This window comes from Anser cygnoides, chromosome 13, assembly GCF_040182565.1.
Source record: "Anser cygnoides isolate HZ-2024a breed goose chromosome 13, Taihu_goose_T2T_genome, whole genome shotgun sequence".
In the NCBI taxonomy this organism is placed as follows: domain Eukaryota; kingdom Metazoa; phylum Chordata; class Aves; order Anseriformes; family Anatidae; genus Anser; species Anser cygnoides.
This window is the reverse complement of record NC_089885.1, coordinates 12,369,253-12,385,580: the sequence shown is the minus strand read 5'-3', so window position 1 is coordinate 12,385,580 and position 16,328 is coordinate 12,369,253. Positions and strand designations below refer to the sequence as shown.

At 41.2% G+C, this 16,328-nt stretch overlaps 1 protein-coding gene across 6 annotated transcripts in view; it reads right to left on the bottom strand.

Moving 5' to 3' along the window:
• Positions 1-16,328, bottom strand: part of HTR2C (5-hydroxytryptamine receptor 2C) — a 282,289-nt gene that overhangs the window by 151,239 nt on the left and 114,722 nt on the right. For 2 of the 6 annotated variants that reach the window (XM_013183341.3, XM_067005376.1), the window contains exon 1: positions 10,224-10,454. The exons of the other annotated variants lie outside the window; for them this stretch is intronic. The gene's annotated coding sequence lies outside the window, so the exon portion shown is untranslated. Of the gene's footprint in view, positions 1-10,223; positions 10,455-16,328 lie in introns of those variants that run through there. 6 annotated transcript variants of the gene reach the window in all.

The window sequence follows — 16,328 nt, the reverse complement described above, 5'->3', positions numbered from 1 at the left end:
ACACGCATTTTTCAGAGCATAAAGCACCATGAATAGGTGGAGGTGCATGGCTCTAATATACAGAGCCTTTCCCAGATGCCACACGGGCCGGTGCAAGAACCACCATGACAATCTCCCTGCCTGTTTTTTGGTCTTCCTGTTTTGCTTTTTCATTGTACTTCTACATTTGCCACCATGCTACAGCCAGAGCAACGTGGAGTTCAACGTGGGACACATCAGCTGAAGAAGCTGGATGACACTCATCAAGGAAGGAAACACGGGCAGGTGGTTGGCCAAGCTGTGACAGGATGGAGCCTTCAGCTGAAGCCACAGGAGTAAGCCTGCATGCACTGCAGTCAAATTTCCCTGCAGAGCAGGTGCGACCAAAGAGAAGCACGCCATTTGACAGACATCAATTCTAATCCAACGTGGAAACCTTTGTATTCCTAAAATGCATGCCAACATCCAGCATTTACAAGAGCAAAGAATCAAAGCTCCGGAAAGCGGATCATCATCTTGATGGGTAGACACTGATTAAATCCTGAAATCATCTTAGTCGTAAATACAACAGCTACTTCACAAATACACCTTCTACAAAAAGCTAGCCGGGTTAAGACTTAGCAGCTTAATATTCAAAGGGATCACATGCTATATATACTCTCTAGCAACAACAAAGAATCTGGAATGCACAATGATGAACTGAATACTTCCTGAGGAGGGGGAAAAAATAAAGAGTGCTTTGCATAAGCTTCTATTAACTACATTTCGTTTTTTAAAATATCACTTCAAAAACATCCTTTCCTCAGATGACAACGCTTGGTAAGGCATGTCCTTTGTTCTTTTTAATTCCATTAAATTGTAAAAATCAGTGAGATAATGAGAAAGCCAAGGAAATCCACTGCTGATGTACTATTGCAATTTATTAGAAATATCTCCAAGTCATCATCATGGGAAAAACACTTTAAATGTGCAAGGTTTGCAAGTTTAAACCATTTGTGTAAAACTATTGAAGACTTTGATGCTAAAAAGATTTAATTCCCATTTCAAGAAACTTGGAGGCTGACCTACTTTTTTCATTATTAGGTCAGGAAATACACCATGTAAATTATTCCTGATGAATGTGTCAGTATTTCCATATTAATAGGTTGCATCCACAATGCATAACGTCAACAATTAGATAATAAGAACCTTTGTTGTTATTTTTCAATGCACTGGATGACTACAGACACCTAATAGCACTACTGAAATGGTAATTAATTATACTTTAATAGAACAAGTAGAGATGTTGCCTCTGCTCTATGATACATAATTCTGAGTTGGGTTATGGCACTGTAGTACTTGGGAAAAATCATTTTTTCAAGATTTGACTACTCACAAGACAATTTGAATGTTGCATAGTGCTTCCAGGGATCGGGGTGCAGATAGCGGAGGCAGGGATGAAAAGGCTGTGTGCATGTAATTTTGATTAATATTTTCTGTTCTGGCATAGTTTCACAGTAGGATCCAATTTACAATCTCCACGTCAATCGTTAAAATCAGCCTCAAGTCAGACTCGGTGATGGTGGCAGACAAGGAGGGATTTCACACAGAACAATGCCATCGCTATGGTGGGAGCGGCATCAAGGAGCTCTTGGTGACTATATGCAAGACAATGGATGTGGGGCTCAAGGCTACAAATGAAGAGAAACATGGGGTTACAGCACTAGACTTAGCAGGAGCTCTGCACCAGGAGCAGCCCCCTGGTGAGCCCAGCAGATCCTGGCTGGACACAGGGAGCCTTGATCCCCCGCAACACAAGATCACATCTCAGTTAACTGCAGGGTCTCTCGGCTCCTGCTGGGCTCTCCACATGGAGGAAGGCTTGAGCTAGAACACATGCCAAGTTACCATAGGCTGCTAATTGCTTTATCATGGGTTTTGGTAAAACCGTCTTTAATGAGCAAACAACATAGAGCACAGTCTTAGAGCAATAGTTTTGTACATTCAATGAAAAGAAGAAAAACTATATTGCAGTTAACATAGATCAGCGAAAATCTCTTCAAAACCAGCCAGCCCTAGAACATGTAATTTCTCTCCTTCGTGGCCTCCATATAACTTTGCCATCTACTTAACCACTGATGTATATTTTTCTCAAAAATTAATTTTAAGATACAGCTTCCAATTCAAATGTTCTCAAAATTTATTTCATCATGTAAGTTAATGGAAAAATTCACATTTAGAGATAATATAATTCCTACATAGTCATATGGTTTACCTAGTGATTTTATAATATGTAGAACATATTTTTAAAAAGAACAAAAATGACTCAAGAAGCGCAAGTATGACAGAGTTACCGAATGCTGTTACGTACTGTACTGCACCCAATGAAGTCAATGAGAGCCCTCTGCAGAAGATGGGACATCCTTCCCCCTCCAAATAGGTGAGAAAATCAGCTCAGACTGCCCACGAGCATCCTGGATGAAGCACAGAGAGACTGGAAGGGTCGTTCTATCTCTAAAGACACCAAGAATATTATCTTATAAAATACCTTTTCTGGAAATACAGGCATATACTCCGTGAATCAGGAAGAAGAGAAAGGAAAGAACATTTCCAGGATTGTCAAGACATTGCTGCTGGCCTTGTTAAGTACAGGAGCTCCCGACACAGGTTTCAAAGAAAAAAAAAAAAAAGGCTTTCTAGGGCATAAGAAGCTTTCAGATATTCACTGGAGAACAATTCATCCTAACATCTTTGCAGTAAATCACTATTCAGTTTGGAAAATTAGAAGTGCATCAACATGATAAGAGGGCTGAAAGTGGCAGATGAACTCATAGTAGGTTAATAGAGAATGAATGTAAATCAATAATTTAGAGCCACACTGGAAACGGTTAGCTGGGAACGGTTAGCTTTTCCAGCTATCGTAATGTCCCTTTTGAATATAAATAATGTCAACTATTACACAGATGGCTCCGCACTGGGTACATTCTAGCAAAACAGATTATGCAGTTTGTACATTGCTGTTTAGAATGTTAACTAACAAGGTAGAACAAAGGGCTGTAATTTAAATGATCTTTTAATTGTACTTTTTTTTTCTTTCTAATTTTACTCAGAAGGGAATTATCAAGCAGTTTGCAGCCTTTCACATTATAACACTGGGAACATGAAACTGTTTCAGTCAACTTGATCTTGCGTAAAAATACACTTTCATCACAAACAGAAAGAGACTGTCACAGACATGGCTTAGTGACCATAAATAAAAATCACAAATACATGGGAATGATCTTCAAAGTTGCCATATTAAAAAGCAGTATAAAATAACTTTTTTTTTTTTTTTTGATCTGCAGTAGAGAAAACATTTTGACAGAAGAAGCCATTAGGTGAAAGCACTAGGGGCTACTAATGCATACCTGACATTGGAACGTGCTTTATTTACTTTACAAAATAACCTGAATATAAATAGGCTATAATGCTCAAAATAGTGCATAAAAATTAATCCCATACTTTACAGAGAGATGGATAGCTGATAAATCAGATTAGTGAATGAAAGACGGCACAGGAGACATACACAGAGTGAGCTAGAGATGAAGCTGGGCAAACAGCATTTCTGAATCTGTTCCCGGAGCTCATCTGCTGCAAGGCACGCAGGGGCACCCGGCACAGCTGAAGTTGCAGTCAGCAAAGCAGCACCCTCTCTGGCACATAACACACACTCAGGCAGTTTTTAACCTTATCTCACATATATATCTCCTCTGGAGCCTAGCTACCTTCACTTCTACCAAACCAGTGGTGACACAGGCAGGGACAGCATGGAAACATCACCTGCCCGTTGTCCACCGTGCTTCCTGCAGTCCCAGGCAGCTGTGCTGCAGGTGCTAAAATGCAAAGGTGAGGATTGTTCATTTGGAAATCTGTAGTGCCTGATTATGTTAAGCCACAGCCTTGTATACCTGCAGTACCAAAAATATAACCCTCTACCATGCCAATCAAAGCAGTATTTATAGTGGCTGCAAGACACCAGCACACCTAACGTGAATTGAGGTGGGAACTCACCTCCCCCCTTCCCACAGATCTGATGTTTTGGCATGGGGACAGATGCTGTGGCCATACTACATGCCAGCTGACAGACCGGCTTTTCCACTTAGAAAACAAGCCAGTAGAATAGAATTTAAAATAAAATAAAAAAGGAAACCTTGTATGAAAAAAAAATATAGAAAAAAAAAGGTAAATGTGCACACCCACTGGTCATTGCTGCTCTGACAGCAAATGCACAGCTCTGTCCCAAGAAGGAATTTTAAGCAACAAGGCTTGTTATCCTTTTCAGCCTGCTAAAGGAAAGTGTCATATGTCCTAATCTGAAAGCCAGATGACTCTGCAGCCATTTTGGTCCTTTTAATGAGGGGATATGGAAAGGCAAAAACAGCTTTATAGCCATAGAGGGAGTATTTTTGATCAGCTAAAAGCATAAGGCTTGACTTCATTTATGTTTATTAAGTTTGTTTCTAAGCAATATACCAAAACCAGGTGCCTGAAAGTACTGGCATATTTCAGAACTGCAGAAATACCCCTAGTTCGGTTTTAAAGAGATCTTTCTATGACATAGATGGCTACATGAGGAGCTGAACTATTCATACTTGATGGCTTTTGCTCTTCTAGGTTTACAGTCTATGTCACAGGGGTATGAAAGCACTAATAAGCCATTCTGTATGCCCTGTACCATAAAGTTGTGAAAGTGCACATATGGCCAGATATTTACTGCTATTAAGAAAATTTAATTAACCCAATGGAGTAAATAACAGAAAACAATCAGATTAAAAGCGTAGGCAAAGCAAGAACATTCGTTTACTGTACTTCACCAAAAGGGATTATTCACTCCCCAAAGTACCTGAGAAACAGCTTCCCTTGTCTTCTCCTGACACTTGGCCAGATTTCTATACTACCTTTGCAAAAACTTGCATGTAAGATTCAGTAGGAGGTCATTATGTGCTATTTTGAAGATATTCAACAGCAGTATTTTTACTGTTTCCAATCATTTCTGCGTGTGTGTGTGTTTTAAACCTGTATTGCATTGCCCAGCATTGCCAAAACAAATGCTAGAGTTTACTGCTCAAGAACTCTCAGGTGCACTGCAGTCTCAAAATATCAGTGGAGTTTGTAGCCACTGTGAATCAAACACTGTTACAAGTTCAATGGGAAAGGATGAAGAATGTTGTGACACATTTGCTGCAACATGTAGTTTTCTGATTTCTGACCACTCCACACCCAGTTTCTTTACAAATGTCTTTGTCAGAACAGACGTGCTTAAACAAGAGGGATGCATTCCTCTGCTAGTCACTGTGCATCGCTGGACATGTCCAGAACCCATGCAGCATGGCATTCAGCAATCAACTGCTGATTTTACAAAAATATTTGTTGAGGAAGATGTACGTTAACTCCTTTTCATTTTAGTTACAGAAATAAAAATAATGAAAAGACATGCAGAGGCTTCATTATAATCAATACATAAAAGTGCCACTGCATACTGCTGGTAACATCCTTCACATCTGACGTGCTTTTCTTTCACAATGGTATCATGGAACTTTGATTTTAAATTGATGCATAAGAAGGAAAGCAATAATAAAAAAAATGAAGTTTAAATCTCTAAAGAGTCTTCAATATTTATGAAACAAGGATTTTTAAATCTATCTATTCAGGCTCTATTATAAAATATTGCACACAACGTTTTTATTCTACTTCCCCTTTGAATAGAAAAGTTTGATATGCTCAAATAGAGGTGCAGGATACTATTTTAAGACCATCTCCTAATACTTGCTTTTTTTTTTTTCTTTTGCTACTCATAGAACAGAGTGATCCTAAACTTCTGAAAATAAAAGCACATTTTTGGTTTTCCCACCTACTGAAAGTAGTTGCATTGGATTGTTGAGTTAAAAAAAAAAACAGAAAAAAAAAGCAGGGGGCAATTTGCTCTGCAGATTCACAATACATATGTGATTCTAATTTGATCTCACTTATTTCTGATTTATCTCCAATAACATAATTCCACCTATTCAAAAGGGAAAAAACCATCAGTATATGACGTTCTCTCATGTCCATAAGCAGAAACAACCAAAACACAAATGATCCGTGGTGCAATTTCACTAGCATTTTGCATTGGCTAAAGTCACTGTTTGCAGTCACAATATAATGCTTTTGAACGTTTCAAATCTGGTGCTGAATATATTACTGCCTTGAGAAATTTCACTTAGACCACTTGCTACATAGGAGTAATGTCTCGTTTGATATCTGGAGAATTACGGAAACAGTTTGGCTGTCAAAAAAGAATGATCTTTTTCTGGCCTTTTCACTAGAAAAGGCCAATCTTGCTGAAAAATTTGTCTGTACAGAGTTTGACTGGTTACACCAGTCCCTCATCACAACACCAGGACATGGATACGGATAACAACAGATCGCCTGTTTTGTCTGAATTAAAAAAAAAATTGAGACCCTAATACAGAAACATTGTTTATACTAATGTATTCCGTGTATTCAATGTCTAGACAAACAGGAAAATAGATTCCTATTTAAATGTTTGTTAAGGGACCTGAAACTTTACTCACAATTGAGAAATGCCAGTGAGGCATTCCTGCATGCCCATCAGTGCAGGGAGGCAAGTGAATCAGGACATCGTCAGCAGAAGCGGTGCAGGTCAAGAACCTCCTGAAAGAAGCCAGGGCTGTATCTCTCCTTCGCTTACAAATTACTATTCAAAGTTTCCCAGACTACAGAACTGCTCCTCTGCTTTGCAGCCCCACAGATAAGAATATCTGAATATCTGTCGCTGTGGTTTGTGGGGAGCTGTGTCTTGGCTATTGTGCTGCATTACTGCAGGTCCTAATTGGATTCTTTTCTTGCAGTATTCTCGTACTGCAGAATGTGAGAACCTTGTGTTCTACTGCAAGATTACGAGATTCAAAGCAGTTTGATTTCTTCCTGAAACTGCTTGCATTGACCACTGATTAGTTTAGCATCATCATTTTTCCCTTTCCAAAAAAAAAATATATATATATAAAAATTTAAATTAAAAACCACCCAACAAGCAAACAAAAAACAACCCATCAACCTAAAAGAAACCAAGCTACATTTAAAAGGTTACATTCATCCTGGCAGCTTAGGTAGCTGGCACTGAAGACAACCACTTCTAACAGTCATTTTTTAAAAACCACTGAGTGAATAGTGGTAACATTAAGCTCACCACATTTTGCTTTACTTTTGCATTTCCTGAACTACTTGTGTTGGTTTAGAATGCACTAAAAGGAGCTATTCTTCATGCCAAACATTCAAGGCTTGATTGCTGGGATGAAAGCATCACTTCACACTTCTCAGAAAATCTACATCAACTGTTTATGTGGCCGAAATCCTGGAAAAAATAATTAGTTTTTACTAATCCCTTTCACTCTGAGAAATTGTGGTCAACCAAAACCATGTCTTGGAAACATCCAGCATAATACTTCACAAGTTATTTTCTGCTGCAAGAGGTAATTAGCCTCTTATAGAAAGCATCTTTCATCATACCAAACATAAATCAATTTGAGAAATCAGACATTTCAGCGGCAGATGAAGCGTTACCAACAGCAAGACCCATGGAAACAGGCTGGGGAGGGACTTGACTGTAAATCCCATTGGTTTATACTGCTGCTTTAGGCCAGCTTCCCCCATGAGGGGTTTTGGCTGAAGTTAGTCCTGTTCCTGCAGAGGCGTTACTCCATACCACATACAGTGCCCACATGTTCCTCTGCTTAGCCCCAAAACAGTAGTTTATATGATTGCTGTTTTGGACTGATAGTTCCTACAAGTTTTTACATGTTATGTATACATGCACTTGTGTATATAATATTTTATATATATGTACATATATGTACTAATGGACTCTGCCATTAATTTGTAACAATACCTTTAAAATGACAGTATAAAATAAACACTTGCACAATTTTCCAAATGGCTCCAGAAGCGTGTTAACAGAGTATGTATCAGCTTCTCTTTTCTCGATGAGGTAAGAATGCTTAAAAATGCCAAGAAGGATGATGCACAGACATTTTAAGAGGGCTGTACTGATTACCTAGCATTTCATCCTGCATGCAGGGACCAAATGGATTTTACCAGAAATTGATGTATCTGGACAAAAGAAGATGCTGAGAATGGCTCCCAGGGCTCAGACCCACAGAGCAGCAACCAAGCTAATAGTTCTGCACTATTTGTCTTCTGGGCCAGTGTCATGCCCACTAGAGGACAAGGCAAAACTGATGGCAGCAAGGGGAAGACAGAAGTCCTACAGCTACGGGAGGAGTAGGTAGTGATGGCAGCAGTTCAGCTCAACCCAGAAATGCCACTGCTCTCATTGATCTGGAAAGGGAGGTTAGCAACACTCAAAAAAAAAAGCAAAAATGCAAGGGAGAGCCTTTCATATGTACTTGGAAAATAAAATAAATAAAAGAGAATAAAAAATAAAGAAATATATAAAGCGATAAAAAAGAATGAAAGTAGCCTAGTAGGAATATAAAGTTCTTCACAAAACATTTTTTTAATATTTATCCAGACTCTGTAAGCTTTTGATCAGCATTTATCTTTTCTTTTTATATCTACTGATTTTAGGCACTAAACATCAGGTCTGGAAACCATCCGCCGCAGGCTGGTTCCTCCCTGAAAACCCAACCGGCCAACATCAAGTCATTGAAATTTTCCAGCTGGTGCTTTATTATAGCACCATTTCCTGGTTAGAAGCACAGGAAAAGTGGTTGCAGAGCACTAAGCCCATGCTAATACAAGTGCTCACGTTGAAAGACAATACAAAGTGTCAGGTCTGTGTCTGTGCAGGAATGGGAAGCACACACTATGCTTGCAATGTCTGCCATCTGCTCCAGGTCCAAGTGCAGCTCTGCCAGATAGGAAAAAGAAAGGTTGAAAGAGAAGTGCAGCCACAGCAGACACGTGGCAGGAATTAGAGGTGTTTGGAGTAAAGTAAAACGATTTGAAATAGTATTAAAACAGTTCATTTTGCATTAAAAAAAAAAAAAGATTTAGAAGAAGAAGAACGCAATAACAAGCATGTTTCATTCAAACAGAGCCATAACTTAACAAAATACTGAACTACTCCTGAGGAGAGTCGACTTATACACGCAACTAAATCACAAGGACTTACCCAGAAATTCATATTAAGCTAAAACCTGATGTTAGACAAAATAAATAAATAAATAAAAAGCATAAAACAACAACAAACAGAAATCTGGTAAGAGGGTGAGGGGATAATTTATAATGACAACTACTAATTTTTCCTGTGATTCACTCAGTGAGTAAACCCCTACAGCTGCAGCTTTCTAAGCCACAAGGAAAAATTGATTAGGATACAAAATAGCTGCATCACTACAGAGGTTCCTGAGAGATCTGCAAGCCTAGGTCCTCTGTTCAAGGAGTCGGAGGTGGGGAAGGCCCATCACCACAGAGCAGTCCACCCACTTAGCCCCCCGGCAGGTGATGCCCAGTTCCTGCAGATTGTGCCAGAGCAGCCGTCAGAGGCACCTGCAGGACCGGCACCTGGCGCTACTGAACCTTGTCATTTAGGAGCTTGCTGCAACGATGCCAACTCACTTTGGGCTATTTTGCTTCTCCACTGCTGTGACGTCACATTAATACTCATGTAAATCCCTCACCTAAGACAAGACTGAAGTTTTCAATTACACGCAGATATTAACTGCATGTTCCTGTCATGCCTATCCAATAAAGGCATTTCTAATCCCAGCACCATTCCAACACAATAAGCACTAAACTTTCCAAATTCACTTTGCTATGTAGGTTTAGCTAGTTTATGGTATACAGTCTCAAAAAAAAGTAACAGTCAGATAAATAAAAAGGTGGTTTTGGAGCAGAAAACCATTTACACAGGATCCAAGTGCAGACCTGGGCTTGAGCACTGAGGAACTATTCCAGAATTGTTTTAATATAATAATGGTGTCTGACCACTGCTGAAGCAGAGAAAGAAACATCGGTTCTCATTAGTAATCTACATCTGATATCCAAAACCTTTCCCTCCCCCAACCCTAGTCATTAAACCCTTTAGAAATATTCAGGACAGACATGCACATGCAATAAAATAATATGCACAACTGAAAATAATTCTGCTATGCACCATGTGGATCTGGTACAGAGGATTTTACTGCAGTCAACTTTGCTGCTGCTACTACTCATCCGCGTACATGAAGCTGTTGAGAGTAAGCATGTATAAACCCCATGGATACCTGCTTATTGATCCATCATATTAGATGCTGGGTATGTTACTGCAAGACTCTTCTTCCCACGCTTAGCTCTTGTTAACAATTCCTTAAGGCCAAAGTGTTATGAAAGTAGATGTCCTTGAGAGCTTTGCAGTGCAGCTTCTGCCCCTCTCTCGCACCCTGGTCTGCACCTCCAGGAGCACAGCTATAGCTGGTTTGGGCAAACACAAGCTCACAGCCAATACCAGTTTCCTGCCGAAGCTTCTCCCCAGGTGTCTTTATTTACATCTGAACACCATTTGTGACCTGCTACAGACCAGGCTTGTTTCAGTACATGAGAAAATTTGGGCAAGCTGTATTTGCAACTTTAAGCTGAGGTTTAGCTATATCTTTTCTTCTGTAGGATAGCTTGATGAAAGCAGGAAAGGAAGGTAATTTTTTAAAACTGAAACCGTAATCTTTTATTGTTCTTCATGCAAAGAGAGCCTCCTATGTGCCCGTGTGGTTAAGGAGGCAGACAAATAGAGAAATGAGGCCTTTTGTTTCTCTTTCTCAGGGTCAAAATTCCTTAGTACCAAATTGTAAAATGGAGCTACAAGTCTTGTAAGCCCTCAGGATAATCAATTAAATTACAAAAGTGAAATCACATTTTCCAGGCTCGTTCATTAAGAGAAGCAAAGCCTGCATTACGGAAGGGTTTGCCTCACCCAGTGCTGTCAGCAGGCAGTTCTACACTACCCATGTGTTCAGAGCAGGGTTCTGCTTTGGCTTAGATCAGAGGAAAAGCCAACCCTGGTTTATTGCTGCTATTTCTAAGACTAAAACTCACTTATGCTGAATTGACACACATTCAAGAACGGCACAATTATCTACATTGAAAAGACAACAGGAAGAGGAGCCGCAGACAGCTTCAAGCATAAGGAATTGCACCCCTGGCAATCTCTTAGGACATCTCACTTGAAGCTTGTGCACGTGACAATGGAAGAAGACGCACGACCCTTTCTTGTCATAGCCTGTTATCAAGTACTTCAGCTTCAGAGTGTCAGAACTGATGAACTAAACTTAAAAATGTCATCACAAGAGAGAACAGAGTGCTGCTGCCACCATCTGTCAGAGGCACAAGGAGAGCAGTGACAGGGAAGTGTCCCAGCAAGAGCACAGCTCTAGGGCACAAAGTACACAGCCTCCTTGGTCAGACAAGCACCAGCAAACAGGAGAAAATTGCCAGGCACAGGCCCCTTTTTACCACTGCAGGCAGCTGGCATGGGCACAAAGCCCTCATCCTCTAAAGCTCACCCAGCAGTCGGCAGAAGGTATTTCCCTCCAGCCATCCTGAAGTCTACTAGAAACGGAGGGAAAAAACTTTTCCAGGAAGTAGTTCCTACCCCCGAGTGGGAAAGTTGAACTGTGCTCTCGGATCTCAAAGGAAGAAAGCTGCTTGTATATATACAAGAAAGCCTAAAGTACAAAAGTCAGTCTGTACCATGCCTAGAAGTCAAGGTGGGAACAGAGATACTGCCAGCTTTGGTCTGCAGGTGGGAAGAAAGCAAAAGGGAGTAGTGGAAAGTTGAGCCTAAGAGGCAGCACACAGTAAAATGTTCCTGAAACACTACTAAATGTATATACTTATATCATCATCAGCCTTTCTGAGTACAAACCAGCACAGTCTGTCCCACGGGCATGACCTGTGCACCCCTTGAAGCGGTGCACGTGGAAAGCTGTGTGTGGGAGGTGGCGGCGGCTCAGTGGCAGCTGCCCACCCTCTCCCTGTAGCACAGACCAGCATGTCCCAGCGCTGTGCCAGAGCAGCACTTCAATTCTAGCAGTCAGCTTCGGAGCACTAGGACTGTCACTTCCAATCTCAGCAGGGATGTTTTTGTGGCAAGTTTTTAGCAGCTAAAAATGATTGTCCTGGTTTAGAAGCTAAAAAATGACTCTCAAATTCGCCTTCTGTCCTTTGAAGGATGCGGTAGGGTCACTCCACCTTCTGAGCTTCAGTTCCCAGTGGATGCAGTGACTCCGTTCCAGGCTGGTGGGCTGCTGAGAAAGCACCTGCAACAGCTGGGCGAGGATGAGAGAGGAAGGGGCCTAATTACTGGCTGTAAGTTGAGGAAAGAAACAGCTACCCAGGGTGAAGAAAGAGCTTCAGAGAATGCTAACTGCTGGGAGGGTCACACAAGAGTTGCCTGCAGGCCATGCAGCCGTGCATCACCGACACCATGTTGTGTGGATGGAGTGGGAATGCTGGGTGGTGATTTCCCTTCCATTTCTCCCAAGCTCCCTGCATGCCTACGTGGAGACAGCTATTTAACTCACAACGAGAGAGAAGCAGGGAAAGGCAGAAACGTACTTTCTTGTTGTGAAGGGAAGCAGCAGCTCTTCTTGAGCGCTGCTTCTGGAGAAGCACTTCAGAAGAGTGGAAGGACTAAGCCAGCTGGAGAAAGATTTCCATCAAGCTAATTTTTAGCCAAAACCCTCCCCTCCCGTACATATCTCTGTAGGAAACTTCAAACAGTAATTACTCTAATGAAGCAGTCCATGGGAGAAGAGAAACATACACTCAAATTCTTGGCCAGTTCTAGCTGATATACTCTCCAGAAAAACAATATTTAGCATTTACACTAATGGCTTCCATCCAGTAACTAATTAATCCTCTCAACACTGAGGTATAAGATTTCGTTTTTTTTTTTTTTTCCCGGAAAGGAAAGGGAAAAAATGTGCTATCTCATGCCAATCTGCAACTACAAGTTCACCTCTCTCTCGGTGAACAGGACTACTGTTTTAGGGCCTGCCACAGGTATGCACCAGCTGCGCTTCCTATTAAGATCAGTATTCACTGAAAAACAGTTAACCACTGCCAGTCACCTAAAAGGCCAGATGTTCAACAAGAAATTATCTCCCTGAAATCCGTTCAGGGAACAGTTACCAACTAGTTTCATAGCCTAGTGTCTCTTTAGGGATGGTGATGTTTATTTCCCCAGCAAGGTCCAAATTAAATTCAAGCACATTTGAATATACAGCAGCATCTATCACGGTGACTTTCCAGCCAAAAGTTGGTATAGTTTATAGTCATGCTGACAGAAAATATTGCTGCATGCCTATCAGGAGGAGACTTCACTCCATCCCTGAGGCAGAATATTCTCTGAAGGTTCCCATAGCTGTGCCTCTGAAAAGCTCTGTGTCCATCTTACCCAGAGCAGCCATCTCCACAGAAGAGGTTTGAGAGCCAAGTAGTGCTTTGAATGTATCTTGGGCATGCTAAAATTGATCCTTGCCTGGCAATACAGAGGTATTGCATGGAGCAAGCAGAAAGAATGGATTAAGAGGCTGTTTTTAGAGTGCCAGTATCACAGAAAGGGTCATCCCCAGAATTGGCCCATCATTAAACAACACAGAACCCAAATTTTGGCTCTCCATGGAAATCAAGCTGACCTACTCTGCTCCTCACACCCAGAACAGTGTTTAAAGAAGGTCATCAGAAATGGTTTAAAAATCCAGAAAACAGAGCAGCCCGAGACCACATGTTGGTGAGCTCCTGAACAGAGACCTCTGTAAGTCTCAGGACTTGAAGTCTTACTTCAAGTAAGCAGCCCGTAGGGGTGATGCACTTAGCTCTTGCATTTTCACATTAGCACTGCAAAGATTTATAACTCCAGAGGTTTGAGAGCAGGTTTTGGGGCTTTATACTTCTGATGCAATATTTTTTTTTATATATAAAAGCTCAGGCTATATGGCACCTCCTAGGATGTAATTCACATTCAGTGCACAGCCTCAATGAATTTAGGTAAATTTTCATGAATATATAAAAGGGGAAATTTTAAAGATGCACAGACTCAGATCATAAAAAATATTCTTCCTAACCAGACCAGGCAATGACCATCAGGCAATGACTCGCATTCTGCACACCCAAGTTGGCATAAAGTTTTCAGCTCTCTCATCTGAAGTGAATCAGCATAGAACTTGCCAAACTGCACCAAAACTTGAATCAGTCTGAGCTACAATCACAGACTGCAAATACAACCTCTTTCTTAAGAAGTTATCATCTTAAGTTTGTTGTGCAAACAGCTAGCTTATCTTCAGAAAAATTCCTGAGGTTGAAAACTGAACAGGAAAAACATGTTTCAAGCATTTTTTTTTTTTTTTAATACATCAAAGTCTTCATTGCAAAACAAAAAAAAATCTCATTAGAACAGGTTGCAAGAGTAGCTGGTTTTAGAAAGACAGTGTACTCAGAACAGCTCTGACAGCAGATCCCAACAGTCATAACCCACCACCACACCGTGCTATGAAAGAAATATGTTGACTTTTTACCACTTGTAGGGAAGCTGGCTGAGACCACACATTTTCCAGCGAATATTGATCAAAATGAACAGGTTTAGCCAGCCCTGAAAGAAACATCCACCCATGCCTTACAGTGAGAATAACGCATCAAGTACCATCAGGCACCAGGAAGAGATAGCATCTCTCCATAGAAGATGCAACTGCAAAGGCACAACGAATTAAATCACAAGACATAGCACAGCTCTGTGTCTGAGCAACCCTAACTTTGAAGGGAGAGAAGTGCAATGGATGTATTCTGGGATTCAGGCAAGCAGGCAGGGATAGGATTGGGATACCTCTTACACGTGCTTTGAGCCTGTTCTCAGTGTGGACAGCTGAGCAGAAGTACACAAGGTGAGAGTAAAAGATAAAGAGTGAACCCTGACTAATAATAATTATTATGATTTTTAAAGGAAATCAAGACAATCACATTTGAGGAGACCGATACTCTGCCTTCCTTGAGGACTTGTAAGAGACAATGTACCTCAGCTTGAGAGCTAAAGGCGGCAGAAAAGGGCGTCAAGGAGGCAAGGCAGAGATGGAAGAGATGCAAAGTGGGGCAATAGCCAGGAAGTCAGGCAGCCGGGGCCACAAATCCTGCCAGAAGATGGGCAGAAGCCATGGCTTCTCTGAAGAAGCAGAAGAATTCAGAGACTGCCTCTTCACACTGGTTCGTGACAGGGAGGGCCAACAGGCCGGGTGCTGGAAGCCTGCCCCAGTAGAGCAGGCAGTAGAGAGCAGAGCTGCAGGAAGAAGCAGGACGGCTGCATCCACTGCATGGACAGGGGATGCCCTGTGGTGTCAGACAGCAGCTGGAGAGGAGACAGACCAGAAACAGCTGGTTTATTCACAGATGTAAATAAAGCTCTCTAGGGACAAAATCAGAGGATGAAACATTGAGACAGAACGAAAAAAAAAGACTGAAAAGCAGTCTGTAAAACTATAGAGCCACTGACAAAAGTTACTCAGGATCATTGTATAAAATCCTGAGACTGTTAAGGTATGCTGTTTAGAGTTGCTTTGCAACTATGTTACAAAAAGAGTGTGCACAGTTACTGACTGAGGACAACTTATATTTTCAAATGACTTTTCAAGCACACAACCATGTCACTGTCACTTTTCAAAGAGTACAAGATTTTAAACCTCAAACTCAGAAGTCAAGGAAACCAACACTGATACGTTCAGTACTAAGCTTCCATGTACACGGAAGAGAGTCTGGGCAGAAAAGCATCTGAGGCAATGGGAAGTTTTTTCCTGAGACCTCCTGAAAGAAAAAGTTTATAAACATGGTCTCAGGTGGAGAAGGAAGGGTACAGATCTGATGTAAGAGGTGTGAAAAGACAGAATACCCTGATCTGCACAGTCGAGAGAGCCAGTATTTGCTTGAGTGCTCTAACAATCCGACTGAGAGGGCCCTTCTTTCTTTGTTAATGAATTGGAAAGATTTTCTGTCATGTGCATAACAGTTTCAGCTTTTTGAGCAGAAATAGAGAGCTCTGTCCCTTTGATCTGCTTTGTTGCCTATTCTAGTAAAGAAATGCAACATCATTTGCCAGAAGCTGAAGAGGTCACTATTTGAAGTTGACCTGCATCCTTTGACTGCTTTAATGCAAAGGATGCTACTGTATTTTTCCAGAGTGAGTGGAACCAGCATCACAGCAGGAACTAGAAGCAGGTACATATTTGGCTTTCCTCACATCTTCCTATCAGCAGGCTCCAGAGCTGATCAAGATGACTTCATTCAAGGCACTTCCTCAGCTGGCCTAGACTGACAAACTGCCTCCACACACTGGATCCTTAAATCATAGC